Here is a 26,045-nt window from a genome sequence, read left to right on the forward strand (position 1 = left end):
GATGAGCAAGACAGTGGCTATAAAAATTATCAAAACTTTTGATAGAAAATTTGCTTTTTTTTTTTTTTTTTTTTTTTTTTTGTGTGTGTGTGTGTGTGTGTGTACTCGTTAATTGTACAATGAAACAGATATCTAAAATAATCAAATAAATTTATTATTTTCAAATAAGACAAAATTCAAGCAAGATGTTTTGAAACGATAATTGCGAACTTTATAGTCTTAAATATTTATACCGCACACGTACTTCCAGGTAAATTCTTAAAATTAGATGAAGATTTTTACTGCATTGAGGGTGACAGGATTTCGTAAATATAAAATCGAAATTCTGTATGTGATTTTCTTGATTCAGAAGGGCCAGTTAGTAATAATTACAAAAGGCCTATTAATAAATTTAAATGATGAAATTTCCCTTCCTTTCTATGTGAAATTCGCACAAATGTTTGACTACATTACTTTTCAACGCTTATTTGCTAAAAGGTTTCGATAGAATTCCATTAGATTTAAGAAGAGACTACAAAATTTCCTCGTTTTGGCAATTAATACTTCTATATTGGATAAAACAGCATTCTATTAACTTATAAGCTATTTATCCCGCCTTCTTAGCGTGCCATCGTGATGTAATGGTCAGCACACTCGGCGCGTATTCGAGATGTCCATGGTTCAAGTCCCATCAAGGTCATTGCTCATTTTTCATCTCTTTTGCTTTAAAAATAACCTAATGAGTCTACAGTGGCACCCGAACTAAATGATGATTCTTCACCACCTGGATTTGGCGACTGGACCCCCTAAACCCCAGTCGCCCTTTAAAAGGAGGTGTATATAAGGTATTTCTCCCGCCTTCTTAGCATGCCTTCGTGATGCTCGACACGAATTCGAGAGGTCCGTGGTTCGAGTCCTGGCGAGGCCATTGCTCATTTTTCATCTCTCTTGCTTTAAAAATAACCTAATGACTTTAAAAACTTCACGACTAATATATCCACGAATATTCACATCAATATATGAAATAATTTATACAATAATAATGAACAATTTTATTAATTATACATTTTTCTTTTTAGATAACACGTCAAATTTTGTATTGAGAGAGCTTTTCTATCAACAATACCGAAACCATTGTCATAAATTTTGTTGTCGATCAATACTATCTTACTTTTAAAATTCTGTATTTTTAAGTATAGGAAATGTTATTTAAGTTTGTATTGATCATCTTAGAAAAGGTTCTTTAAAGGAAAGGCAAAATAAATTCCAGATTTATATTCAAAATGCTAAAAATTTTGAAGTTTTCGAATCTATGATTTAAATTTTAGGTCACTTAATATATGTAGGCAAACGATTATGATTATTTATTTCCGATTTAATGGTTTAACGATTTTCATTCATATATACGAGTAGATAGATAATTACCGTTTCAGTGTTTGGGGTTTTCCGAATTTTGATAATTAATTAAGTATGTAAAGTGCCATTATTGTATTGCGGTATATTTAAAAGTTCTCTGTTAAAGAGAATTTAAGTTTCCATCTAGCTTTCCCTTTACCATTTGTGACGATCTTCGAAATGATAGCCAACAAGTAATCTCTGGAAAGTCAGTCCTAATCGGAGAAAACGTCACTGCTCAACTGATACTGACATCTCTAGAGGAAATTCAAGGATTATTGGCCAGCGAGATACTTTCGCATATCCGGACGACAAGCGGTGGGCATAATTTCCGAGGAAAGGCAGATCTAAGCACGGATCTCCAAGCAGAATCTTCAGCTAATCTCTACCATCGTTGCAGGAAGCTTAATAATAGCTTGAATATATCTTACGAAGACTTGTTGGCATGGATACGAAGCATTTCAATACGGGTCGAGCAAAATATACAATGTCATTGATAGCGAAAATTGTTAAATGCATAGAGTAGCTGCATGGTAAGAGAGGGACGATTTAATTCCGTGGCTTTAAAATGTAATGACAGACGTAATGTCTTAAATTCTAAGACTGAATTAGAATGTAAAAATGAAGTAAAAAATGCTTTTATCGCGCAGTTTGCAAAGCATTTGCAGCTCGATTAAATTAAAAAGATAAATAAAAGATCTTATTTCTTTCCGAAAGGCAATATTTTGAGGCTATGAGGCTGCGTAAAAGAGAACGAAAACTATATTTTACTTAAGGGCTTGATTTTTCTTTAATGTAAATTTTATGTTTTCACAACATTAATTTTATGTCTCACATTTTTAATACCCCCCTCCCACACACACACACACCAAAGAAAAATTGCGTGAAAAGCAAATTATATCATTTTTATCTTTAATTTTAAGAATTCTAATTCTAAATTCTAAGAAGTCTTAGAATTAAATTGAAAAATTATATAATTTACCTTAAGACGATTTTTCTTTGTTGTGTGTGGGTGGGGGGTTAAAAACGGGGAAACATAACATTCTTTAGAATTAAAGAGAAAAATGATACAATTTGCTTTTAGGCTATTTTTATTCAGTGAGTGTATGGGGTGGGGGGTGCTAAAAACATGAAACAAAATTCATGCTGTGAAAACTGAAAATTTGCGTGAAACATAGTTTTCTTTCTCTTTTACGCAGGCTCGCAGTCTCAGAATATTGCCATTCGGCAAGAAGTAAAAACTTTAATTTTTTAATTCAATTAATCTGCAGATGCTTTGTAAACTGCGCGATAGAAGCAATTTTTATTTAATTTTTATATTTATTTTATATTTTTCTTATTATGTTATTTTAAGCACATACTTAATATCATTTAAAATTAATCATTTAATATCACTTAATTATCATTTATATAAAATGTTAATTTACGTACGAGTTTGAATGTTTTATATGTTATCGTGTCTATGATTGGATTGGCTATTCATTATAGTCAACCATTTGGGGAGTGTCTTCGTTCAGTAAACTATGTCAGGCAAACTGAAAATGTCTCTTATTCACGATCCAGGATCGTGAATAAGAGAGGATCGTAAATGGTTTGTTTGATTATGACAAAGCACTCAAGGGGTAGTCTGCTTAAGGGGAGGGTTGCCTTCGTGGAGGACTATGAGATTATGAGATTATGTTTGATTATGAGAGGATCGTGAATGGTTTGTTTAGTTATGGCAAATCACTCAAGGGCAATCAGCTTAAGGGGAGGGTTGCCTTCGTGGAGGACTTTTTAAGGGAAACTCATGAGAGGTCATGAAGATGATGAAGGGCTATGCAACCAGCTTATTCATTCGCCGAGAATTAATTCAGAATACGAACTGCCAGAGCTTATTAGATCTCTTGTCATCCTAATGATGAACTTTCCTCCATTAATTCCTCAAAAACTTCTGAAAAAGTTAAATTAAAAAATAGTATAAATGCTGTTCATTATTAGTTATGATAAATATTAGAAATTCAGATAATAATCACAGAAAAATATTTTATGTCTGAAGTTAGCTTTAGTCTAAACATTAATAATATTTATGTCGGAAAATCTGTATTTCTTTGCTGAAGTTCTGTGCCTAGTCTACTATTACATTCTCCGTTATATAAAAAATTCATGCACTTAAGAGCTATTCATTATTCTTCATTTCAAAGAATATTTTATTTTTTCAGTTATGCACTAAACTACCACATTGGGCACTTTCCAAGCATTAAACTTTAGACTAATTGTTAATAATAATGCAAAAATAATATTCTCGAATATATTATTCTCAAAACGCAAACAGAGTAATTTTGCTTTTGATGCAGAAATGTTCACTAGGCAAGTTAGGTAAAGTTTTACTTTTTAACATTTTAATGGAGATTTATGATCGCTTTTCTAATGTGAAGAGGATTATATTATATTTATAAATGAATATATGACTAATATATTACACAATATTAATGACGTGACTAAATTATTAATGTTCTTTTGCTTAAGATATTTAGGAAAATTTTAATAATAAATTCTCAATGAATGGATTTGATGATCTCTTTATCGATTCACGAGTACAGAAACTTCCGAAGTATTATTAAATGATTTTATTGATTAAATGTTATCATCACAACAAATGCGAAAGTAGAACGGCCAGTCTAAAATGAGCAATTGGCAAAATTCTGCTTTTGCATGGACCTGCTATTAATTGGAAAAGTAAAATATTGTGAGAAGTTGCTCTTCTATCTTTTGAAATTCATTCAGACATTTAATTACTAATGATGCCAAACAAATGCAGAGGTTTACGGATTATTAATGTACCATTGTTTGACCATTGAAGTGGAAAATCAATTTTAATATCTTGAAACGCATAAATTTAAAATTTATTTGGTAAAATAAAATAAATAAATAGGCATAAAATGAATATGTAATTAATATTTCCTTCCCAAGTAAAATATTGAAATACCTTATTAAGTTATAAGAAATAATCGCATTCTCTTCTGCGTGCTATCGAAGTATAAGCAATATCCAGTCTTCTAGCACTGGAAGATTCATACTTTTTCAATTCCTGGTGAAGTTGATATTTAACATTTTTGCAATGATACGCTTGTTAAGCTTGGACACCACTGTAGAGTCATTAGATTATTTTGAAGCAGGAGAGGGGAAAAACTATGCAATGCCTTCCCCAAGACTCGAACCTTGACCTCTCGAATGCACGCCGAGTGTGCTACCGTTACACTGCGAAAGCATGCAGAAAGAAGGGAGAAAATACCTTATATTGTCCATCTTATTTTAAAGGTGGTCGATGATTTTTCTTCACCACCAGTATTTGGTGACTGGCTCCCTTAATCCCCAGTCGCCCTTTAAAAGGGGAAGTATATAAGGTATTTTCTTCCTCCTTTCTGCATGTCTACGTGGTGTGACGGTGGCACCCTCAGAGCGTATACAAGAGGTCCGGGCTCGATTCCTGGCAAGTTCATCGAGAATTTTCCCCATCTCCTGCTTCAAAATAACCTAATAATCCTAATAATTCTACAACGTAACCCCTGGATTTGAACGATTGAGATCGATCGTGCCTGTGTCCTGTTGCCTGTTGTTGGAGGAGAATGTTAGGAATTATCCCATTTTTATGTCCATGCTCTCGTGTGGAAATGGTATCATGTCCATCATGTACTGGAAGGTACGTGATTCGATTCCTAAAAAGGCACAATTAGTTTTTCAATGCAAATAAGTGATTAAGGAATTGAAAAATTAAAAAACCTGAATCTTGATGTATTATAAGTTGCATCCTAAATTAGCGATAAATAGTTATAAGAAATAAGATAGCAAAAATAAAATTTTTAAGGATGTTATGGTTCATCATATGTTTAAAATTTGAACTCAAAATGTTAAAAGAAATAGGCTTGGTGCCAAAAGAATACTTTCAAACTTTCAAACGAAAAATGGATTAACACGAGTATATATTAAGTTATAAGTAAACACTCCATCTCGTAAGTATAAAAGGTTACATAGTACTGTAAGGATCTTAAGTTTTACTAACGTTTATTTTATTTTAAATCTTTACTATCACTTCTTATTTTCTACTTCCGGCCAGAATTATAAGCGTTAACTGATTTATGCAAAGTTTGTCTGGCGAACGCCAAGTATTTAAGTTGTGGCCTTTTGCCAAGCGAGAGAGAGGAAGCAGTTAGTCGAAGCAGGCCTCTTACCTTAGAAGTTTTACTCAGTTGCTGGTTGCCTTCCAGGCCAGAGGTTTTAATCCTCTTGATAATTTTAAACTTATTGTAGTGTTCACAGTTCTCTGTACTACATACGACTTCCTGTTTATATAAGGCCAATCTTCCACGTTTATTATTTCAAAGTCAAAATAGAGTTTAGTTTTATTTTTATATTTTTACGTTAGACCACAAGTAGTGGGTCTTTGTATTCCGAAGTACGGAAGTTATTGTAAATAGAGAAAAATAAAGGGGTTTGTATACCCTTCTTGTGTATCCTGTCTACTTCCCACAGTTATTGAACATAGCTTTAGTAAGCTCTCTGTTCCGAGTCAGGTCCTTGCATGTTCCCGAAGAAAGTAAGACGGAACATTGAACCTGATAGTGGCGCCCAACGAAGAAGAATAACCACGGCCGAGTTTCAAGAAGAACCTGTGCTGCCTGCAGAAGCGGCTCAGAATCCAGAAATGCCAGCTGCCGCCCTGGAAGGATTTGGTTACATCGTCCAGACCATGCGCGCTTCGATGAAACCAGAAGCAACATTTAATGGAAACTCACCGGTAACCAGTTTTTTGGAAAAATTGGATGACCACTTCATGCTCTACCCCGTGCACGAATTTCAAAAAGTTACCTTAGCTACCAGCGCTTTGAGGGGCCAAGCGCTTAACTGGTTCAAGTGTATAGGCAGAAGTCTCTTGGGTCAAGCAGGAAGTCCCACCTATACTTACGACAATTTCAAGACTGCCCTAGTAAAAGCCTTCCCTGTTGTAAGGGATCGTGCGAAATTAGAAACGGAACTTTTTAGTATATATCAGCAAAGAATCGAAAATCTCTCAAGCTTTATTTTAAGAAAAATTCACGTCTTCAAACTCTTGTATGGAAACCGTCCGGATCCTGAGATAATTCAAGTGATTTTGCCGAGGTTACTGCCCCAAGTGCAAGACTTTATTGAATTAAGAAATCCGACTACACTGGAAAAGTTATTTGAGCTAGCAATCCAGTTTGAGAGTAGAAGAACGGCGGACATTGAAAGAAGACGCCAATATCAACAGCGAAACCAATTTGGTGCGCCGAGCCTACAGCAAACTCAAGCACGCGGCTACGGAAGCAAAGTGAATCAGTGGGGAAGGAAACCCGAGCATTCAAAAACAGCCGGCGAACGTCGACAGTTCAATAGCAATCCAGGAAAAAAGTCTCAAGGCCAGTGGAAAAAGAAGGAAAGCACGGAAATGAAAAATAATTTAAACTAAAATGGATTTCTGCTGACGGGAGGGTGCGGAAATCCGAAGGCCAAGAAAACCCTCTTCCTTCAAGTTAAATACAGTAATGGTGAAAAATTTGACGCTTCCGAAGATTGAAGTGTTGGTGAATAATATCCCAGCCACCGCACTCCTGGATACAGGCGCGCAGTGTTCCTGTGCGACAGAAGATTTTTTTAGGAAGTATTTTCGGAAATACCGCATATATAATTCGGATAATACGACAGTGTTAGCGGCGCAAGGAGAAAAATGTAAGTGTATAGGTAAATTACCGCTGTATGTCCGTATCAAGGACGAACGAGTAAAGGTGATGTTTTTCATAGTAAAGAATCTGCAAGCGCATATTATTTTAGGAATAGATTTTCTTTCAGAGGCACAAGCAACGCTGGATTTTAATGAAGCGTCCCTTAAGCTGACAATGAAACCAGTTCGTGCAGAAAAGGCTGAACCGCCGATGTTAAATCTTGACCACCTGCCTAATGACGAGCAAGGAAGAATCCGACAAGTGGTAAGTGAATTTGCTTCGTTATTTAGTGATATTCCAGGATTTACTCAGGTTACTAACCATAGTATTGACACCGGAGATTCAATGCCAGTTCGCCACAAAGCATACCGGTATGATAAGAATAAGGAAAAAATTATAGAAGGGCATATCACCAATATGCTACGTAAAAAGATCATAACGCCCATCTCAAGTAGTTATGCTAGCCCGGTGGTTTTATGTAAGAAAAATAATGACTATCCTTTGACACATCCAAAAAGGTGGAGATTCGCAATTGACTACCGTAAATTAAACTCCATAACTAAGTATCCGGTATATCCGTTACCTATTATTGAAGAAATTCTAAGGAACATAACATCCACCAAATATATGACGACTTTAGACTTAACGACTGGTTATTTTCAAATAGGGGTTAGGCCTGAGGACGTGCCTAAGACTGCTTTTATAACCAAGTCTGGCACTTATGCATTTTTGCGTATGCCGTTTGGCCTTTCAGGGGCGCCAGCAACATTTCAGCGATGTATGGACATTGTGTTAAGACCTGTTCTTGGAAAGTCCACATTTATCTATTTAGACGATATCATTATTACTAGTGATAATCTCGACCAACATGTACAGGATTTAAGACAGGTGTTTTCTTTATTAAATGAGGCCGGTCTAAAAGTTAATGTCGAAAAGTGCAAATTTGCAACCCCTGAATTAAAATATTTAGGTTACAAAATATCTCAGAAAGGAATTGAGACAGACTAATCAAAAATAATCGCTGTACAAAAGTATCCGACTCCAAACACGGCGAAGAAGCTCTCTTCTTTTCTAGGACTTTGTTCATATTATAGGTTCTTTATAAAACATTTTGCAGCTATTGCTGAACCATTGTTAAAATTAAAAAGGAAAAAGGCAAGATTCTCGTGGACGGCCGAAGTCAATAGTGCTTTCGAAAAATTAAAACAAGCATTAACGCAAGCCCCTGTGTTGAAATTTCCTGAAAAGGATGAGAATTTAGAAATTTCAGCGGATGCTTCGGATTATGCGGTAGGAGCGGTACTTTCGCAAAATAAGCAGCCCGTGGCATTTTTTAGCCGAACTTTAAATCAAACACAAAGAAACTATTCCGCGACCGAGAGAGAGGCACTTGCAGTTCTGTTAGCAGTGCAAAAGTTCCGAGTCTATTTTGGAAAGGCGCCAAGAACAGTGTACTCTGATCATGCGGCGGTAACTAGATTGTACTCAGGAAAAAACTTATCCCCAAGGTTAATAAGATGGGCACTCAAGCTACAAGAATATAATCTGGTAATCAAGCATACCCCGGAAAGGAAAATATCGTAGCAGATGACCTATCCAGAATTAAAATAGATGAAGAAGGTAATACTGTAAAGATGGCAATGCTCACAGCATGTACAATAAATTCCCGAGAAACTGTAATAACCGAACTGGGTAAGGATCCTGAGTTTGGAAGCATTTATGAGTATTTAAAGGATCCTGAAAAATTTAGCCACCAAGATATTGTGGCGATAAGAAATAGGGCGGCCCATTACGAACTAATAGATGGTCTATTATTCTATACAAAAACTACGAATTCCAATAACGAATTTCGACCTGTTATCCCAGCTAGTCTTAGATTAAATATCCTGCAGGAGCTCCATGACAGCTCTTTAGCTTTCATGCTGGTATTCGAAAAAGTATCCAACGCGTACGTGAGGCAGTCTATTTTCCTGAACTGCAAAAGTTAACAAGGGCGTATGTCCAGTCCTGCCCAACATGACAAGCAGTTAATTATATTAATTTCCGCCCGGCCGGGTTTCTAAATAGTATTAAATCCGAATTTCCAAATTAAATAATTGGCATCGATTTATTGGGCCCTTTCCCAAAAAGTCAGTTAAATAAAAGTCGCTATCTCCTTGTTATGGTTCATCATTTTAGTAAGTGGACCGAAATTGTTCCCTTAAAACGAGCCTCCGCGAAATTAGTTACTGATTCTATTTTAAATAAATATATTTTAATATACGGGGCGCCCCTAAATGTTATATCGGATAATGGTCCTCAATTTGTAAGTAATGTATTTGAAGACATGTGCCAAAAACTGGGCATACGTCATTTAAAAGTGGTCCCGTATCGGCCGCAATCAAATATAGCGGAACGGGTCAATAGAAATATAGTGAAAATTATCCGTAGTTATGTTAAGAATTTTCATAAAAGCTGGGATAACTATGTCAATGAATTTGCTTTCGCCCTTAGGACCGCAAAACATGATACAACGGGCAAAACTCCTGCTGAGTTATTTTTAGGCAGAAAGATTATAACACCGTTAGATAAATTATTTTATGTGCAACAAAGAGCCCCAGAATTTAAAATGGGTGATATAGAAAAACTAATTAAAGAAGCAAAAAAGAATACTGAAGTAGCACAGAGAAAACAAAAGCTATATTATGACTTGAAACGACGGGGAGTAACTTATAAAGTAGGGGAAGAAGTATTAAAAATTAAGCATTCACTTTCTTCAGCACCAGAAGATAAAACTGCCAAATTTTTTCCACGATATGAAGGACCATATGTCACAGAAAAAATAACTCACGCTGTAGTAGTGCTAAAAGATAGAAATGGTGAAACCTGCTCCGCAAACATTGATCAAATCAAACCCTACTATGATCGTAATAAAATGCAAATATTTACAGATCTTTTGCAGGATCCGGCACGGCAGACACCGCAGGCACAAGCTCCAGAGGTGGAACAACGACAAGTACAAGGGCAAGCCATTAAGAGGCAGGAGCAAGTGAAAAGAAAGTTTCCCCGCGGGAAAATTGAAGGTAACAAGAAAAAGAAGCCGTTCCACCGTCCAGAAAAGAGAGCTCACGAACACTCCCACAATGAAGAAGGGAGAAGGACGACGTATGCAAAGAGAGCCAGGAGAAATGACGGCAACTATAACCCGGCTCTAAAACGGAAGATCTACTCATCCGACAGGACTCTCCGCAGCAAATGTCGCCGAACTGCGGAAGGGCCACCAGCGGCGGAGGAAAAGTTACAAGGAAAATTTGAACGGCCAGCAACGAGGTCCAAGCAGGAACACGAAAGAAGTTTCCCGGTTCCGCCAAGACCAGCTGCCATCAAACGGCCAAGACCACAGGCAGAGGCGAAAAAGAAGGTATTCAAGGGTGACCGAACTGGAAAAAAAAGAAAGCTTCTAGAGGAAGGCATTGAAGGGCGAGCCCGCACACGAAGGAGGATAAATCAAACAACAATCTACGCTACTTTCCAGGACAGGGCTCAGAAAAGAATGGCCGAATATCACAAAGATCTCTGGAAGGAACCAGATTTGAATAAAAGCTCCTGTTTAGATGCAGTACAGATGAAAAGATTGCGTGTCCTGGGAGCTGCTATTGTAAAAACAAATTTCTTTCTTTTAAATTTCTAGTTTCTAGCGAAAAATGTTTGTAAAAGATTGGCCTCGCGTTAGATTCTAGAGCTAAAAGTTTTCAACAAGGTCGTTTTAGACCTCAGTTTCAAACTAATTAACTCTGGCGGGAAGCATGTAAGGATCTTAAGTTTTACTAACGTTTATTTTATTTTAAATCTTTACTATCACTTCTTATTTTCTACTTCCGGCCAGAATTATAAGTGTTAACTGATTTATGCAAAGTTTGTCTGGCGAACGCCAAGTATTTAAGTTGTGGCTTTTTGCCAAGCGAGAGAGAGGAAGCAGTTAGTCGAAGCAGGCCGCTTACCTTAGAAGTTTTACTCAGTTGCTGGTTGCCTTCCAGGCCAGAGGTTTTAATCCTCTTGATAATTTTAAACTTATTGTAGTGATCACAGTTCTCTGTACTACATACGACTTCCTGTTTATATAAGGCCAATCTTCCACGTTTATTATTTCAAAGTCAAATTACAGTTTAGTTTTATTTTTATATTTTTACGTTTAGACCACAAGTAGTGGGTCTTTGTATTCCGAAGTACGGAAGTTATTGTAAATAGAGAAAAATAAAGGGGTTTGTATACCCTTCTTGTGTATCCTGTCTACTTCCCACAGTTATTGAACATAGCTTTAGTAAGCTCTCTGTTCCGAGTCAGGTCCTTGGATGTTCCCGAAGAAAGTAAGACGGAACATTGAACCTGATAGTGGCGCCCAACGAAGAAAAATAACCACGGCCGAGTTTCAAGAAGAACCTGTGCTGCCTGCAGAAGCGGCTCAGAATCCAGAAATGCCAGCTGCCGCCCTGGAAGGATTTGGTTACATCGTCCAGACCATGCGCGCTTCGATGAAACCAGAAGCAACATTTAATGGAAACTCACCGGTAACCAGTTTTTTGGAAAAATTGGATGACCACTTCATGCTCTACCCCGTGCACGAATTTCAAAAAGTTACCTTAGCTACCAGCGCTTTGAGGGGCCAAGCGCTTAACTGGTTCAAGTGTATAGGCAGAAGTCTCTTGGGTCAAGCAGGAAGTCCCACCTATACTTACGAGAATTTCAAGACTGCCCTAGTAAAAGCCTTTCCTGTTGTAAGGGATCGTGCGAAATTAGAAACGGAACGTTTTAGTATATATCAGCAAAGAATCGAAAATCTCTCAAGCTTTATTTTAAGAAAAATTCACGTCTTCAAACTCTTGTATGGAAACCGTCCGGATCCTGAGATAATTCAAGTGATTTTGCCGAGGTTACTGCCCCAAGTGCAAGACTTTATTGAATTAAGAAATCCAACTACACTGGAAAAGTTATTTGAGCTAGCAATCCAGTTTGAAAGTAGCAGAACGGCGGACATTGAAAGAAGACGCCCATATCAACAGCGAAACCTATTTGGTGCGCCAAGACTACAGCAAACTCAAGCACGCGGCTACGGAAGCAAAGTGAATCAGTGGGCAAGGAAACCCGAGCATTCAAAAACAGCCGGCGAACGTCGACAGTTCAATAGCAATCCAGGAAAAAAGTCTCAAGGCCAGTGGAAAAAGAAGGAAAGCACGGAAATGAAAAATAATTTAAACTAAAACGGATTTCTGCTGACGGGAGGGTGCGGAAATCCGAAGGCCAAGAAAACCCTCTTCCTTCAAGTTAAATACAGTAATGGTGAAAAATTTGACGCTTCCGAAGATTGAAGTGTTGGTGAATAATATCCCAGCCACCGCACTCCTGGATACAGGCGCGCAGTGTTCCTGTGTGGCAGAAGATTTTTTTAGGAAGTATTTTCGGAAATACCGCATATATAATTCGGATAATACGACAGTGTTAGCGGCGCAAGGAGAAAAATGTAAGTGTATAGGTAAATTACCGCTGTATGTCCGTATCAAGGACGAACAAGTAAAGGTGATGTTTTTCATAGTAAAGAATCTGCAAGCGCATATTATTTTAGGAATAGATTTTCTTTCAGAGGCACAAGCAACGCTGGATTTTAATGCAGCGTCCCTTAAGCTGACAATGAAACCAGTTCGTGTAGAAAAGGCTGAACCGCCGATGTTAAATCTTGACCACCTGCCTAATGACGAGCAAGGAAGAATCCGACAAGTGGTAAGTGAATTTGCTTCGTTATTTAGTGATATTCCAGGATTTACTCAGGTTACTAACCATAGTATTGACACCGGAGATTCAATGCCAGTTCGCCACAAAGCATACCGGTATGATAAGAATAAGGAAAAAATTATAGAATGGCATATCACCGATATGCTACGTAAAAAGATCATAACGCCCATCTCAAGTAGTTATGCTAGCCCGGTGGTTTTATGTAAGAAAAATAATGACTATCCTTTGACACATCCAAAAAGGTGGAGATTCGCAATTGACTACCGTAAATTAAACTCCATAACTAAATATCCGGTATATCCGTTACCTATTATTGAAGAAATTCTAAGGAACATAACATCCACCAAATATATGACGACTTTAGACTTAACGACTGGTTATTTTCAAATAGGGGTTAGGCCTGAGGACGTGCCTAAGACTGCTTTTATAACCAAGTCTGGCACTTATGCATTTTTGCGTATGCCGTTTGGCCTTTCAGGGGCGCCAGCAACATTTCAGCGATGTATGGACATTGTGTTAAGACCTGTTCTTGGAAAGTCCACATTTATCTATTTAGACGATATCATTATTACTAGTGATAATCTCGACCAACATGTACAGTATTTAAGACAGGTGTTTTCTTTATTAAATGAGGCCGGTCTAAAAGTTAATGTCGAAAAGTGCAAATTTGCAGCCCCTGAATTAAAATATTTAGGTTACAAAATATCTCAGAAAGGAATTGAGACAGACTAATCAAAAATAATCGCTGTACAAAAGTATCCGACTCCAAACACGGCGAAGAAGCTCTCTTCTTTTCTAGGACTTTGTTCATATTATAGGTCCTTTATAAAACATTTTGCAGCTATTGCTGAACCATTGTTAAAATTAAAAAGGAAAAAGGCAAGATTCTCGTGGACGGCCGAAGTCAATAGTGCTTTCGAAAAATTAAAACAAGCATTAACGCAAGCCCCTGTGTTGAAATTTCCTGAAAAGGATAAGAATTTAGAAATTTCAGCGGATGCTTCGGATTATGCGGTAGGAGCGGTACTTTCGCAAAATAAGCAGCCCGTGGCATTTTTTAGCCGAACTTTAAATCAAACACAAAGAAACTATTCCGCGACCGAGAGAGAGGCACTTGCAGTTCTGTTAGCAGTGCAAAAGTTCCGAGTCTATTTTGGAAAGGCGCCAATAACAGTGTACTCTGATCATGCGGCGGTAACTAGATTGTACTCAGGGAAAAACTTATCCCCAAGGTTAATAAGATGGGCACTCAAGCTACAAGAATATAATCTGGTAATCAAGCATACCCCGGAAAGGAAAATATCGTAGCAGATGCCCTATCCAGAATTAAAATAGATGAAGAAGGTAATACTGTAAAGGTGGCAATGCTCACAGCATGTACAATAAATTCCCGAGAAACTGTAATAACCGAACTGGGTAAGGATCCTGAGTTTGGAAGCATTTATGAGTATTTAAAGGATCCTGAAAAATTTAGCCACCAAGATATTGTGGCGATAAGAAATAGGGCGGCCCATTACGAACTAATAGATGGTCTATTATTCTATACAAAAACTACGAATTCCAACAACGAATTTCGACCTGTTATCCCAGCTAGTCTTAGATTAAATATCCTGCAGGAGCTCCATGACAGCTCTTTAGCTTTCATGCTGGTATTCGAAAAAGTATCCAACGCGTACGTGAGGCAGTCTATTTTCCTGAACTGCAAAAGTTAACAAGGGCGTATGTCCAGTCCTGCCCAACATGACAAGCAGTTAATTATATTAATTTCCGCCCGGCCGGGTTTCTAAATAGTATTAAATCCGAATTTCCAAATTAAATAATTGGCATCGATTTATTGGGCCCTTTCCCAAAAAGTCAGATAAATAAAAGTCGCTATCTCCTTGTTATGGTTGATCATTTTAGTAAGTGGACCGAAATTGTTCCCTTAAAACGAGCCTCCGCGAAATTAGTTACTGATTCTATTTTAAATAAATATATTTTAATATACGGGGCGCCCCTAAATGTTATATCGGATAATGGTCCTCAATTTGTAAGTAATGTATTTGAAGACATGTGCCAAAAACTGGGCATACGTCATTTAAAAATGGTCCCGTATCAGCCGCAATCAAATATAGCGGAACGGGTCAATAGAAATATAGTGAAAATTATCCGTAGTTATGTTAAGAATTTTCATAAAAGCTGGGATAACTATGTCAATGAATTTGCTTTCGCCCTTAGGACCGCAAAACATGATACAACGGGCAAAACTCCTGCTGAGTTATTTTTAGGCAGAAAGATTATAACACCGTTAGATAAATTATTTTATGTGCAACAAAGAGCCCCAGAATTTAAAATGGGTGATATAGAAAAACTAATTAAAGAAGCAAAAAAGAATACTGAAGTAGCACAGAGAAAACAAAAGGTATATTATGACTTGAAACGACGGGGAGTAACTTATAAAGTAGGGGATGAAGTATTAAAAATTAAGCATTCACTTTCTTCAGCACCAGAAGATAAAACTGCCAAATTTTTTCCACGATTTGAAGGACCATATGTCATAGAAAAAATAACTCACGCTGTAGTAGTGCTAAAAGATAGAAATGGTGAAACCTGCTCCGCAAACATTGATCAAATCAAACCCTACTATGATCGTAATAAAATGCAAATATTTACAGATCTTTTGCAGGATCCGGCACGGCAGACACCGCAGGCACAAGCTCCAGAGGTGGAACAACGACAAGTACAAGGGCAAGCCATTAAGAGGCAGGAGCAAGTGAAAAGAAAGTTTCCCCGCGGGAAAATTGAAGGTAACAAGAAAAAGAAGCCGTTCCACCGTCCAGAAAAGAGAGCTCACGAACACTCCCACAATGAAGAAGGGAGAAGGACGACGTATGCAAAGAGAGCCAGGAGAAATGACGGCAACTATAACCCGGCTCTAAAACGGAAGATCTACTCATCCGACAGGACTCCCCGCAGCAAATGTCGCCGAACTGCGGAAGGGCCACCAGCGGCGAAGGAAAAGTTACAAGGAAAATTTGAACGGCCAGCAACGAGGTCCAAGCAGGAACACGAAAGAAGTTTCCCGGTTCCGCCAAGACCAGCTGCCATCAAACGGCCAAGACAACAGGCAGAGGCGAAAAAGAAGGTCTTCAAGGGTGACCGAACTGGAAAAAAAAGAAAGCTTCTAGAGGAAGGCATTGAAGGGCGAGCCCGCACACGAAGGAGGATAAATCAAACAACAATCTACGCTACTTTCCAGGACAGGGCTCAGAAAAGAATGGCCGAATATCACAAAGATCTCTGGAAGGAACCAGATTTGAATAAAAGCTCCTGTTTAGATGCAGTACAGATGAAAAGATTGCGTGTCCTGGGAGCTGCTATTGTAAAAACAAATTTCTTTCTTTTAAATTTCTAGTTTCTAGCGAAAAATGTTTGTAAAAGATTGGCCTCGCGTTAGATTCTAGAGCTAAAAGTTTTCAACAAGGTCGTTTTAGACCTCAGTTTCAAACTAATTAACTCTGGCGGGAAGCATGTAAGGATCTTAAGTTTTACTAACGTTTATTTTATTTTAAATCTTTACTATCACTTCTTATTTTCTACTTCCGGCCAGAATTATAAGCGTTAACTGATTTATGCAAAGTTTGTCTGGCGAACGCCAAGTATTTAAGTTGTGGCTTTTTGCCAAGCGAGAGAGAGGAAGCAGTTAGTCGAAGCAGGCCTCTTACCTTAGAAGTTTTACTCAATTGCTGGTTGCCTTCCAGGCCAGAGGTTTTAATCCTCTTGATAATTTTAAACTTATTGTAGTGTTCACAGTTCTCTGTACTACATACGGCTTCCTGTTAATATAAGGCCAATCTTCCACGTTTATTCTTTCAAAGTCAAATTACAGTTTAGTTTTATTTTTATATTTTTACGTTTAGACCACAAGTAGTGGGTCTTTGTATTCCGAAGTACGGAAGTTATTGTAAATAGAGAAAAATAAAGGGGTTTGTATACCCTTCTTGTGTATCCTGTCTACTTCCCACAGTTATTGAACATAGCTTTAGTAAGCTCTCTGTTCCGAGTCAGGTCCTTGGATGTTCCCGAAGAAAGTAAGACGGAACATTGAACCTGATAGTGGCGCCCAACGAAGAAGAATAACCACGGCCGAGTTTCAAGAAGAACCTGCGCTGCCTGCAGAAGCGGCTCAGAATCCAGAAATGCCAGCTGCCGCCCTGGAAGGATTTGGTTACATCGTCCAGACCATGCGCGCTTCGATGAAACCAGAAGCAACATTTAATGGAAACTCACCGGTAACCAGTTTTTTGGAAAAATTGGATGACCACTTCATGCTCTACCCCGTGCACGAATTTCAAAAAGTTACCTTAGCTACCAGCGCTTTGAGGGGCCAAGCGCTTAACTGGTTCAAGTGTATAGGCAGAAGTCTCTTGGGTCAAGCAGGAAGTCCCACCTATACTTACGAGAATTTCAAGACTGCCCTAGTAAAAGCCTTTCCTGTTGTAAGGGATCGTGCGAAATTAGAAACGGAACTTTTTAGTATATATCAGCAAAGAATCGAAAATCTCTCAAGCTTTATTTTAAGAAAAATTCACGTCTTCAAACTCTTGTATGGAAACCGTCCGGATCCTGAGATAATTCAAGTGATTTTGCCGAGGTTACTGCCCCAAGTGCAAGACTTTATTGAATTAAGAAATCCGACTACACTGGAAAATTTATTTGAGCTAGCAATCCAGTTTGAAAGTAGAAGAACGGCGGACATTGAAAGAAGACGCCAATATCAACAGCGAAACCAATTTGGTGCGCCAAGACTACAGCAAACTCAAGCACACGGCTACGGAAGCAAAGTGAATCAGTGGGCAAGGAAACCCGAGCATTCAAAAACAGCCGGCGAACGTCGACAGTCCAATAGCAATCCAGGAAAAAAGTCTCAAGGCCAGTGGAAAAAGAAGGAAAGCACGGAAATGAAAAATAATTTAAACTAAAACGGATTTCTGCTGACGGGAGGGTGCGGAAATCCGAAGGCCAAGAAAACCCTCTTCCTTCAAGTTAAATACAGTAATGGTGAAAAATTTGACGCTTCCGAAGATTGAAGTGTTGGTGAATAATATCCCAGCCACCGCACTCCTGGATACAGGCGCGCAGTGTTCCTGTGTGGCAGAAGATTTTTTTAGGAAGTATTTTCGGAAATACCGCATATATAATTCGGATAATACGACAGTGTTAGCGGCGCAAGGAGAAAAATGTAAGTGTATAGGTAAATTACCGCTGTATGTCCGTATCAAGGACGAACAAGTAAAGGTGATGTTTTTCATAGTAAAGAATCTGCAAGCGCATATTATTTTAGGAATAGATTTTCTTTCAGAGGCACAAGCAACGCTGGATTTTAATGAAGCGTCCCTTAAGCTGACAATGAAACCAGTTCGTGTAGAAAAGGCTGAACCGCCGATGCTAAATCTTGACCACCTGCCTAATGACGAGCAAGGAAGAATCCGACAAGTGGTAAATGAATTTGCTTCGTTATTTAGTGATATTCCAGGATATACTCAGGTTACTAACCATAGTATTGACACCGGAGATTCAATGCCAGTTCGCCACAAAGCATACCGGTATGATAAGAATAAGGAAAAAATTACAGAATGGCATATCACCGATATGCGACGTAAAAAGATCATAACGCCCACCTCAAGTAGTTATGCTAGCCCGGTGGTTTTATGTAAGAAAAATAATGACTATCCTTTGACACATCCAAAAAGGTGGAGATTCGCAATTGACTACCGTAAATTAAAGTCCATAACTAAGTATCCGGTATATCCGTTACCTATTATTGAAGAAATTCTAAGGAACATAACATCCACCAAATATATGACGACTTTAGACTTAACGACTGGTTATTTTCAAATAGGGGTTAGGCCTGAGGACGTGCCTAAGACTGCTTTTATAACCAAATCTGGCACTTATGCATTTTTGCGTATGCCGTTTGGCCTTTTAGGGGCACCAGCAACATTTCAGCGATGTATGGACATTGTGTTAAGACCTGTTCTTGGAAAGTCCACATTTATCTATTTAGACGATATCATTATTACTAGTGATAATCTCGACCAACATGTACAGGATTTAAGACAGGTTTTTTCTTTATTAAGTGAGGCCGGTCTAAAAGTTAATGTCGAAAAGTGCAAATTTGCAGCCCCTGAATTAAAATATTTAGGTTACAAAATATCTCAGAAAGGAATTCAGACAGACGAATCAAAAATAATCGCTGTACAAAAGTATCCGACTCCAAACATGGCGAAGAAGCTCTCTTCTTTTCTAGGACTTTGTTCATATTATAGGTCCTTTATAAAAAATTTTGCAGCTATTGCTGAACCATTGTTAAAATTAAAAAGGAGAAAGGCAAGATTCTCGTGGACGGCCGAAGCCAATAGTGCTTTCGAAAAATTAAAACAAGCATTAACGCAAGCCCCTGTGTTGAAATTTCCTGAAAAGGATAAGAATTTAGAAATTTCAGCGGATGCTTCGGATTATGCGGTAGGAGCGGTACTTTCGCAAAATAAGCAGCCCGTGGCATTTTTTAGCCGAACTTTAAATCAAACACAAAGAAACTATTCGGCGACCGAGAGAGAGGCACTTGCAGTTCTGTTAGCAGTGCAAAAGTTCCGAGTCTATTTTGGAAAGGCGCCAATAACAGTGTACTCTGATCATGCGGCGGTAACTAGATTGTACTCAGGGAAAAACTTATCCCCAAGGTTAATAAGATGGGCACTCAAGCTACAAGAATATAATCTGGTAATCAAGCATACCCCGGAAAGGAAAATATCGTAGCAGATGCCCTATCCAGAATTAAAATAGATGAAGAAGGTAATACTGTAAAGGTGGCAATGCTCACAGCATGTACAATAAATTCCCGAGAAACTGTAATAACCGAACTGGGTAAGGATCCTGAGTTTGGAAGCATTTATGAGTATTTAAAGGATCCTGAAAAATTTAGCCACCAAGATATTGTGGCGATAAGAAATAGGGCGGCCCATTACGAACTAATAGATGGTCTATTATTCTATACAAAAACTACGAATTCCAACAACGAATTTCGACCTGTTATCCCAGCTAGTCTTAGATTAAATATCCTGCAGGAGCTCCATGACAGCTCTTTAGCTTTCATGCTGGTATTCGAAAAAGTATCCAACGCGTTCGTGAGGCAGTCTATTTTCCTGAACTGCAAAAGTTAACAAGGGCGTATGTCCAGTCCTGCCCAACATGACAAGCAGTTAATTATATTAATTTCCGCCCCGCCGGGTTTCTAAATAGTATTAAATCCGAATTTCCAAATTAAATAATTGGCATCGATATATTGGGCCCTTTCCCAAAAAGTCAGTTAAATAAAAGTCGCTATCTCCTTGTTAGGGTTGATCATTTTAGTAAGTGGACCGAAATTGTTCCCTTAAAACGAGCCTCCGCGAAATTAGTTACTGATTCTATTTTAAATAAATATATTTTAATATACGGGGCGCCCCTAAATGTTATATCGGATAATGGTCCTCAATTTGTAAGTAATGTATTTGAAGACATGTGCCAAAAACTGGGCATACGTCATTTAAAAATGGTCCCGTATCGGCCGCAATCAAATATAGCGGAACGGGTCAATAGAAATATAGTGAAAATTATCCGTAGTTATGTTAAGAATTTTCATAAAAGCTGGGATAACTATGTCAATGAATTTGCTTTCGCCCTTAGGACCGCAAAACATGATACAACGGGCAAAACTCCTGCTGAGTTATTTTTAGGCTGAAAGATTATAACACCGTTAGATAAATTATTTTATGTGCAACAAAGAGCCCCAGAATTTAAAATGGGTGATATAGAAAAACTAATTAAAGAAGCAAAAAAGAATACTGAAGTAGCACAGAGAAAACAAAAGCTATATTATGACTTGAAACGACGGGGAGTAACTTATAAAGTAGGGGATGAAGTATTAAAAATTAAGCATTCACTTTCTTCAGCACCAGAAGATAAAACTGCCAAATTTTTTCCACGATTTGAAGGACCATATGTCATAGAAAAAATAACTCACGCTGTAGTAGTGCTAAAAGATAGAAATGGTGAAACCTGCTCCGCAAACATTGATCAAATCAAACCCTACTATGATCGTAATAAAATGCAAATATTTACAGATCTTTTGCAGGATCCGGCACGGCAGACACCGCAGGCACAAGCTCCAGAGGTGGAACAACGACAAGTACAAGGGCAAGCCATTAAGAGGCAGGAGCAAGTGAAAAGAAAGTTTCCCCGCGGGAAAATTGAAGGTAACAAGAAAAAGAAGCCGTTCCACCGTCCAGAAAAGAGAGCTCACGAACACTCCCACAATGAAGAAGGGAGAAGGACGACGTATGCAAAGAGAGCCAGGAGAAATGACGGCAACTATAACCCGGCTCTAAAACGGAAGATCTACTCATCCGACAGGACTCTCCGCAGCAAATGTCGCCGAACTGCGGAAGGGCCACCAGCGGCGGAGGAAAAGTTACAAGGAAAATTTGAACGGCCAGCAACGAGGTCCAAGCAGGAACACGAAAGAAGTTTCCCGGTTTCGCCAAGACCAGCTGCCATCAAACGGCCAAGACCACAGGCAGAGGCGAAAAAGAAGGTATTCAAGGGTGACCGAACTGGAAAAAAAAGAAAGCTTCTAGAGGAAGGCATTGAAGGGCGAGCCCGCACACGAAGGAGGATAAATCAAACAACAATCTACGCTACTTTCCAGGACTGGGCTCAGAAAAGAATGTCCGAATATCACAAAGATCTCTGGAAGGAACCATATTTGAATAAAAGCTCCTGTTTAGATGGAGTACAGATGAAAAGATTGCGTGTCCTGGGAGCTGCTATTGTAAAAACAAATTTCTTTCTTTTAAATTTCTAGTTTCTAGCGAAAAATGTTTGTAAAAGATTGGCCTCGCGTTAGATTCTAGAGATAAAAGTTTTCAACAAGGTCGTTTTAGACCTCAGTTTCAAACTAATTAACTCTGGCGGGAAGTATGTAAGGATCTTAAGTTTTACTAACGTTTATTTTATTTTAAATCTTTACTATCACTTCTTATTTTCTACTTCCGGCCAGAATTATAAGCGTTAACTGATTTATGCAAAGTTTGTCTGGCGAACGCCAAGCATTTAAGTTGTGGCTTTTTGCCAAGCGGGAGAGAGGAAGCAGTTAGTCGAAGCAGGCCGCTTACCTTAGAAGTTTTACTCAGTTGCTGGTTGCCTTCCAGGCCAGAGGTTTTAATCCTCTTGATAATTTTAAACGTATTGTAGTGTTCACAGTTCTCTGTACTACATAGGGCTTCCTGTTAATATAAGGCCAATCTTCCACGTTTATTATTTCAAAGTCAAATTAGAGTTTAGTTTTATTTTTATAATTTTACGTTTAGACCACAAGTAGTGGTTCTTTGTATTCCGAAGTACGGAAGTTATTGTAAATAGAGAAAAATAAAGGGGTTTGTATACCCTTCTTGTGTATCCTGTCTACTTCCCACAGTTATTGAACATAGCTTTAGTAAGCTCTCTGTTCCGAGTCAGGTCCTTGCATGTTCCCGAAGAAAGTAAGACGGAACATTGAACCTGATAGTACTACAAATATAAATATGTATTGCAAAAAAAAAACTAATGCGAAAAAAATAAAATTTGATTTTTTTTATTGCGACTCGTATTGTAACAATATGTTGATAGATTTACAAAGGAAACAAGAATAAAAATCAATATTATTTGAGTATTTATGGCAATAAAAAGGATTACCCTTGCTGCTCTCATTTCGTTTCATTTCAATTTTGCAACTTTCATCTGTTTGTAATTTTGATATTTTTGCTTGAAAACTCATTAGTTCGCTATTCAATTGTACATTGTGATTATTCTTTTCTATGAGAAGCATTCTTTTGCTTTCAAAATTGTATACTCTCTAATCTATGATAATAGTTTCTCACTTAAAACTGAATAACAGCGGAAGAAGACACAGATTTGAATTTTCCAAACTACCAAAAAGAATAAAATGCTTTTGTAAGTACCCAGAGTATGGATTTTCGTATGTAGGAGACAGAGATTTTATTAAATTATAAAATTACAACAATATTTTGAAGAATTATTATCCTATCCTGCTATAAAACTGCCTGAACATTTTGGCATATTTGCAAGAATTATTATCCTATCCTGATACAAAATTACCTTAATTTTTTGGCACACACTTTAGAAATGCAGTTTTTCATTACTGCGAAGAACGTAAGCATATGACATAGCTCTTGCCATCAGCTAGGTCTTCTTAAAATTTGTATAAACTTTAAATATAACAATAACCTGAATGAAGCTCGAGATTTCAAGACATATTTTGTTATTTAGATTGGATTCAAAAAGGTGTGTTTCTAGAAAAGCTGGAGGGCTAAAGTGAAAATTAACGTACATTTTATAAACATTATTTTAAAACATTAGTTTTTGAGGACCTTTTTCATGACAAGTTTGAGGATCACAGTAAAAGAGTGTATTTTATAAATATTATTTACAAACGTTGTTAAGATTCTTAATTACGAAAAAGTAACAAAAGCATCCGTTTCGAGTAATATAATTTTCCATGCAATTCGTGACGCATTTGCTTGAATTTCTTTTTACCTTTTGAAATAGGAAGTACATGAATTAGATTAGATTATTTTGTTAAGGTAAAACACAAGCTGTCTAAAAGAAACGATGCCTTTGTAGAGGACATTTTGAGAGAAATTAGATTGTACTGAAGTTACTTGGGTGGAAAACCACGAAAATACACATGCATCCAGACCGTCCGTCGGGATTCGAACAGAGGTCTGATTGTTGGGGTTTAGTTGTCTTATCTATTTTTGGACAACAAATATATGCATATGTATTTTCTATTTGTCTTGTTACCGGAGTAGCAGCTCCTATACTAAGCTACTCAGATTTAACTGTTATTCAAGGTTTACAAATATAACATATAAACTTGAAATAATGATAACTGTATTTAATTACAAACAATTTACTAATTACGAAATTTATTTGCCGTGGGTTAGGCAAGGGATAAATGTTTGATAATTATTTGTCAGTGATATTTTCAAGGATGTAATTTTAAATATTTTATCTGCCCATATATGTATATATGTATCAATCAATTATGAAAAATGCAGAATAAATATTAAAAAGTTAGAAAATATAAATTTGTTCCATGTTTAAGATTTCAAGTATTGTTAAAGTACTGCAGAACTCGAACAAAAAATTCCATAGACCCTTATCTAATTTCTTTCGATGTATAACAGTCTCCCTATCGTGCTATTGTGATATCCATTTTTTCAAAACAGGGTATTTACAATGTTGATTATGTTCGAAGCCTTAGGATGGACAAACTGGCAGATAAATCTATCCAAAAAAGAATGATTTGAGTTTCTCCATGGCTGTTAAATCAGTTTCGCTACGCTCTCTTAACATCGTTGCATCGTTTTATAAAAAATAAAATGTATAAAAGATAGGGAGGCCAGCTTAGAGAGTGTATTACAAGCATGTATTCTTCTTCCACCCACCTCAGGTCTCCTGAAATTCCAAGTAAACTGACGACTGGCCATCTTTGACCACCCGTTTGTAATCATTCCCCGAATGGCATCAAAGTTAAACAGACCGACAGTTAGCCATTTTTAGTATTTAAAGCAAATAAGAAAGAAAAATATCACTGCAAGTGAGAAATATTATTCCTATTACGCTATAACTTTGAAAAGCTATAAAATAAAAGTATTAAAAAGTGAATAAAATAAGAGTGAGAAGTTTCTTAAAATATCTGCATATCAATTTCAATTTTTTGAGTAGAATTTTTGTAGAAAATTTTACATTTATGTGATTGGAATAATTAAATGAAAAATATGGACCTTAACTAAAGCTGGGTATTCGCATAAGCAAGCAAAGAAATAGATATACTTATTTGGTAAGTTAGTTCGCTTAATAATGTTGTCAAGCCGAAGGTTCCGAGTTTAATTTCTGGGTAATACATGCGGGGTTCATGATTGTGGTGTCTCTGTGGAGTACTTTACTTGAAATCCCTCGTTGCGGATGTTTTTACGAGAGCATGATGATTAGGAAAGAATAACAAGAACAAGATTTTCACGGATTCATATCTTTAAAAGGATGTTTTCGATCAAAAAATAAGATTTTAAGCGCATATTTTTACAACAAACAACATTTTCGAGTTTAGAGAAAAGTTCAAACAATATTTGAACTCTTAAATGAATTAATAATTATAAAAAAAGATGAAATATTGGGGCTTTAGCAAGTAGTAACAGAATTTCTCCTAAATCATCTAAAATTCTGCATAGTTTGATTATTCAGTTACACTAAAGGACAGCCTAGAAAGAAGTTTGCTTTAAAACAGAATGTTGAGTCAACAGTATCAAATGCGTCTTGCCTCATTTCGATATTATTAATGCAAAAAATTCGTCTTATAATTTTTAATATCGAAATGTTACTGCTGTGATATCAATAGGAAATCCTTAAGTAACAGAATTTCTTTTCTTTTCATTTTAATGGAAAATTGCGCAAGAAAGAAAACGCATTGCTATTTTATAAAACATAAGACGCAATTTTGTAAATATAACGCTGATTTTTGTTGTTTGACTTCTGAATTAGTATTTATTCGAAGTGTTATTGTGTCTTAATCATAAGACGTTTAATTCAATTAAGATTAAAAATTTGGGGGAACTCATTGACATATTGAAGCGTTAGCTTGAGGGATTTCGCTAAGAATTTTCTACTTAAAATTCTATTTTTATCTGATAAAAATAATACGACTAATAATACGTTAGGTTTATTTTATTTAATACGTTTCGCTTACGTTAAAAACTGTTCTGTATTTCTACTCTTTCATCTGTTTTCACCAGATTATGTAAATTAAAAAGGAGTTTTAACTAGAGTAAGAATCTAAGTTAAGAGAAGAAGGATTGGAAACTCTTCTGAATGTATCTCACACGTGAAAAAATTCTCTGAATTGGTTAATTGTCTTACTATTACTATTGCATATTACTTACTATTAATGTTACTATTGCATATTAGGTAATTAATTCACGACATTCATAACGCCATGTGCTAGGATACAATTTGACTTGAATGTGCATTATCTAATATATCTGATGTTTGTTATTTCCATGAGAACTGGAAGTAATTTAGTGCTAAGTTTGTTTTGAACTTAAAGTT

The sequence above is a fragment of the Stegodyphus dumicola genome, chromosome 9, assembly GCF_044657685.1.
Source record: "Stegodyphus dumicola isolate Sdum_Otavi_A_Nest chromosome 9, ASM4465768v1".
Lineage (NCBI taxonomy): Eukaryota > Metazoa > Arthropoda > Arachnida > Araneae > Eresidae > Stegodyphus > Stegodyphus dumicola.